The sequence below is a fragment of the Mustelus asterias genome, chromosome 22, assembly GCF_964213995.1.
Source record: "Mustelus asterias chromosome 22, sMusAst1.hap1.1, whole genome shotgun sequence".
NCBI lineage: Eukaryota > Metazoa > Chordata > Chondrichthyes > Carcharhiniformes > Triakidae > Mustelus > Mustelus asterias.
In genome coordinates, this window is record NC_135822.1 from 74,818,689 (window position 1) to 74,824,688 (window position 6,000).

The window sequence follows — 6,000 nt, forward strand, 5'->3', positions numbered from 1 at the left end:
TGGTGTGGGTCAGGGGCCCGCTCGAGTACTGGGGAGGTAGTGGCAGCGGTGCCCACGAAGCGCTCGCGTGGTCGGGGGTGTAAGCTTCGAGATTACGGGAGGCCAGCTCCAGCGATTCGGCTAGCGCCACGGTTTCCTGCAGGTCCAGCCCACCCTGCTCCAGCAGCCGCTGTCGGATATAACTCGACCCGATGCCCGTGACGTAGGCGTCCCGGATTAAGTCCTCCATGGTTTGGGCGGCTGATACTACCGTACAGTTGCAGGCCCGGGAGAGTACCCGCAATGCGCCCAGAAATTGGTCGCACGACTCACCCGGCTGGTGTCGGCGTGTAGCTGGTAGATGCCGTGCGTAGACCTCATTAGGCCGCTTGTGGTATTGGCCTTTTAGCAGTTCGATTGCGGCCGTATACGTGTCGGCGTCCCGGATGGTAGCATACACGACAACGCTTACTCGTGCGTGGAGCACGTGGAGTTTGTCAGCCTCGCACTGGACGACAGCAGAGGCGCGAGGAAAGCCTGGAAACATTTTAGCCAGCGATCAAAACTATCAGAGGCTCCCACGGCTCGAGGGTCCAGCTCGAGTTTGTCTGGCTTCAAGAGTTGCTCCATCACAAGAAAATTTTAGTATAGTTAATAAAATTGATGCACTACCAACACCCAGAGACGGAATCTGGAATAATAGGCTTTTATTAACTATAAAAGGGAACTAACTCTACAGTAAACTCTAACCGAGGGACCGGACCAGAATGAGGCGAAGGGGAGGAGCCTTTATACCCCAGTGAACAGGGGAGGAGCCTCAGGCAGCACCGGTAGGGGTGTGTCCAGTCATCATGTTCTGATAACAGTGGTTATCAGAACATAACAGTGGTTTACCACCCCCCCCTGCCACCAGCAGCCCCCCCACCATCCCAGCAGCCCCCCCGCCACCAGCTGCCCTCCCATTATCCCAGCAGTCCCACCACCACCAGTAGACCCCCTCCCAGCAGCCCCCCTGCTACCACCAGTCCCCAGCCCCCCCAGCAGCCCCCCCCCCCACCACCACCAGCCCCCCACCATCCCAGCAGCCCCCCCGCCACCAGCAGCCCCCCGCCATTGGATAAACATATGGATGATATTGGAAGAGCATTCGAATGGTTATTGGTTGACTACTGCTGCAGGCAGGGCATTCCACGCCCTTACTACTCTCTGAGTAAAGAACCTACCTCTAACATCTGTCCTATATCTCTCTCCCCTCAATTTAAAGCTATGTCCCCTCGTGCTAGCCATCACCATCCGAGGAAAAAGGCTCTCACTATCCACCCTATCTAATCCTCTGATCATCTTGTATGCCTCTATTAAGTCACCTCTTAACCTTCTTCTCTCTAACGAAAACAACCTCATGTCCCTCAGTCTTTCCTCATACGATTTTCCCACCATACCAGGCAACATCCTGGTAAATCTCCTCTGCACCCTTTCCAACGCTTCCACATCTTTCCTATAATGCGGCGACCAGAACTGTACGCAATACTCCAAGTGCGGCCGCACCAGAATTTTGTACAGTTGCAGCATGACCTCCTGGCTCCAAAACTCAATCCCTCTACCAATAAAAGCTAACACACCGTACGCCTTCTTAACAACCCTATCAACCTGGGTGCCAACTTTCAGGGATCTATGCACATGGACACCCAGATCCCTCTGTTCATCCACACTACCAAGTATCTTACCATTAGCCCAGTTCTCTGTATTCCTGTTACTCCTTCCAAAGTGAATCACCTCACACTTTTCCGCATTAAATTCCATTTGCCACCTCTCAGCCCAGCTCTGCAGCTTATCTATGTCCCTCTGTAACCTGCCACTTCCCTCCGCACTGTCTACAACTCCACCGACTTTAGTGTCATCCACAAATTTACTAATCCATCCTTCCACGCCCTCATCCAGGTCATTAATAAAAATGACAAACAGCAGTGGCCCTAAAACAGATCCTTGCGGTACACCACTAGTAACTGAACTCCAGGATGAATATTTCCCATCAACCACCACCCTCTGTTTTCTTACAGCTAGCCAATTCCTGATCCAAACCACTAAATCACCCTCAATCCCATGTGTCCGTATTTTCTGCAAAAGCTTACCATGGGGAACCTTATCAAACGCTTTGCTGAAATCCATATACACCACATCAACCGCTTTACCCTCATCCACCTCTTTGGTCACCTTCTCAAAGAACTCAATAAGGTTTGTGAGGCACGACCTACCCTTCACAAAACCATGCTGACTATCCCTAATCAAATCATTCCTTTCTAGGTGATTATAAATCCTATCTCTTATAATCCTTTCCAATACTTTGCCCACACAGAAGTAAGGCTCACCGGTCTATAATTACCAGGGTTGTCCCTACTCCCCTTCTTGAACAAGGGGACAACATTTGCTATCCTCCAGTCTTCTGGCACTGTTCCTGTAGACAATGACGACACAAAGATCAAAACCAAAGGCTCTGCAATCTCCTCTCTAGCCTCCCAGAGAATCCTAGGATAAATCCCATCCGGCCCAGGGGACTTATCTATTTTTACCCTTTCCAGAATTGCTAACACCTCCTCCTTATGAACCTCAATCCCATCCAGTCCAACAGCCTGCATCTCAGTACTCCCCTCGACAACACTGTCCCTCTCCAGTGTGAATACCGACGAAAAATATTCATTTAGCGCCTCTCCTATCTCTTCAGACTCCACGCACAACTTCCCACTCCTGTCCTTGACTGGCCCTAATCTTACCCTAGTCATTCTTTTACTCCTGACATACCTATAGAAAGCTTTAGGGTTTTCCTTGATCCTACCTGCCAAAGACTTCTCATGTCCCCTCCTGGCTCTTCTTAACTCTTTCTTTAGGTCCTTCCTGGCTAACTTGTAACTCTCAAGTGCCCTAACTGAGCCTTCACGTCTCATCTTAACATAAGTCTCCTTCTTCCTCTTCACAAGAGATTCAACCTCCTTAGTAAACCACGATTCCCTCACACGTCTGCTTCCTCCCTGCCTGACAGGTACATATTTATCAAGGACGCGTAGTAGCTGTTCCTTGAACAAGTTCCACATTACAATTGTGCCCATCCCCTGCAGTTTCCTTCCCCAACCTATGCCAACTAAATCTCGCCTAATCGCATCATAATTTCCTTTCCCCCAGCTATAACTCTTGCCCTTTGGTTTATACCTATCCTTTTCCATTGCTAAAGTAAATGTAATCGAATTGTGGTCACTGTCACCAAAGTGCTCACCTACCTCCAAATCTAACACCTGTCAGAGGGTCAATACTGAGGGAGTCCCGCACTGTCAGAGGGTCAGTACTGAGGGAGTCCCGCACTGTCAGTGGTGCCATCTTTCAGGTGAGAAGTTTAGCTGATGGCCTGTCTGCCTCCTCAGGTGGGTGTTGATAAATCCATTGTCACTATTTTAAAGGTCTGGTGTCCCGGGCGAGATGTAAGCCACAGACAACCTCACTCAAACACATTGTCTATTAATCATCAGATTGCTGTTTGGGGGATCCTGCTTTACACTAAATTGCTGTACATTGCTTACATAACAACATGAATAGACAGCAGTCACGTCACTGGAGGAGTAATCTGGAGATCAGGGCAGCTGGTGGAGTTTAAATCCAATTCATAAATCTGGAATATAAAACTAGTCTCAGTAATGATGACCATGAAACTATCATCGATTGTCAGAAAAACCCATCTGGGTCACTCATATCCTTTAGGGAAGGAAACCTGCCGTCCTTCCCCGGTCTGGCCTACATGTGACTCCAGACCCACAGCAATGTGGCTGACTCAAAACCGCCCTCCAAGGGCAACTAGGGATGGGCAATAAATACTGGCCTAGCTGGCGATGCCCACATCCCGTGAAAATAATTTAAAAACCAACACGGTTTACAATAGTTCATGTAAAGTGCCTCAGATAAGCAAGGCACTCCTTCTCCACTTCTACCCATCCTGAAACTTATTCCTGACAGATCCAAACTGTTAAACTCCTCACCCGCACCACCCTTTCCTCCCTGCTCCAGACTGTAGCTTTTTAACCCCAAATCCGACAGCACCGAGCAGCTCTATGGGTCGTTTGAGTGCGAGCTATATCCAGAGCACATTCTCACAATAATACTTCTCAAGAAAACAGTCGCATTGTGTCGTGCTCAAAGCCTGTTTTTCCAACAGCAACCATCAAATAAAGACTGAAACGCGAGTCATAAATTATCGGAGCTTTTTGCAGCACATCTGTAAAACATTTCCAACCAACTTTCTGCTCAACTGCAGTCTTAAATTCAATAAATCAAGGCAGGAAAATTCCATTTGGTTCACAAAGGGTCTTTCTAAGCAGAGGGAAATGTGACAAGGGCCAATCACTGGTTTACAATGCCAGTGCACATACATACACATCCGCACACTATGTACATGATAAACACATCCATGTACAAATGCACATGTACAGACAGACACACAGCGATATATTTGCACATGCATTTTATATATATAATAAATAAATGATGTCATTGTGCAGTTCAGGTACATTTCTCTGGTGGAAATCGCCTGGGCCAGATTAATGCTGGAAAAGGCCTATGTAAACATGTCACGCCGCAGTGCTCCCAGTGGCAGGGGAATGTAATTACAGCTGCTGCATTTTCATTCCCACTCTGCACCAGGAGATAGGAATTTGATGTCAGTGTTTGTGTTTCTCACAAGCCTCCTCCCGTTTCACCTCATTGTCATCTTCTCCCCTAACGGCATTGCAGAGGTGGGGTGGAGCAGGGTTTGAAATGTGTATACTTCAATGCCAGGAGTATTCGCAATAAAGTGGGTGAACTTGCAGCGTGGATCAGTACCTGGGACTTCGATGTTGTGGCTATTTCAGAGACATGGATAGAGCAGGGGCAGGAATGGATGCTGCAGGTCCCGGGGTTCAAATGTTTTAGTCGAAGTAGGGAAGGAGGTAGAAGAGGGGGAGGGGTAGCATTATTGGTCAGAGATTGTATCACAGTGTCAGAGAGGAGGTTTGATGAGGACTTATCTGTTGAGGTAGTATGGGCGGAGATTAGAAATAGGAGAGGAGAGGTCACCCTGTTGGGAGTCTTTTATAGACCTCCTAAAAGTTCTAGAGAGGTTGAGGAAAGGATTGCGGAGTCAATCCTGCTTAGGAGTGAAAGTAATAGGGCAATTGTTATGGGGGATTTTAACTTGACTAATATTGACTGGAATTGTTATAGCTCTAGCTCGTTAGAGGGGTCAGTTTTTGTTCAAAGCGTGCAGGAAGGTTTTTTGACTCAGTATGTAGACAGGCCAACTAGAGGTGAGGCTATATTGGATCTGGTGCTGGGAAATGAGCCAGACCAGGTGCTAGACTTGGAAGTTGGTGTGCATTTTGGTGATAGTGACCACAATTCGGTTACGTTCACCTTAGTGATGGAAAGGGATAGGCATGAACCTCGGGCCAGTGGTTTTAGCTGGGGGAAGGGTAATTATGAGGCTATTAGGAGAGAATTAGGAAACATAGGTTGGACTAGGAGATTACAGGGACTGGGAACGTCCGACATGTGGAGTTTTTTCAAGGAGCAGCTACTGCGAGTCTGTGATAGGTATGTCCCTGTCAGGCAAGGAGGAATTGGTAGGGCTAGGGAACCGTGGTGCACCAAAAAAGTTTATTTGTTGGTTAAAAAGAAAAAGGAGGCTTATGTTCGGATGAGACGTGAGCACTCGGGTAGTGCACTAGAAAGCTTTAGATTGGCTAAGAGGGAGTTGAAGAGCGAGCTTAGAAGGGCTAAAAGGGGACATGAGAAGACTTTGGCGGATAGGGTTAAAGAGAATCCTAAGGCGTTCTATAGGTATGTCAAGAACAGAAGGTTGGTTAGGGCAAGTTTAGGGCCAGTTATAGATGGCAGAGGGAAGTTATGTGTGGAACCGGAGGAGATTGGTGAAGCATTGAACCAATATTTCTCTTCGGTGTTCACGCAAGGGGACATGAATATAGCTGAGGAGGACACTGGGTT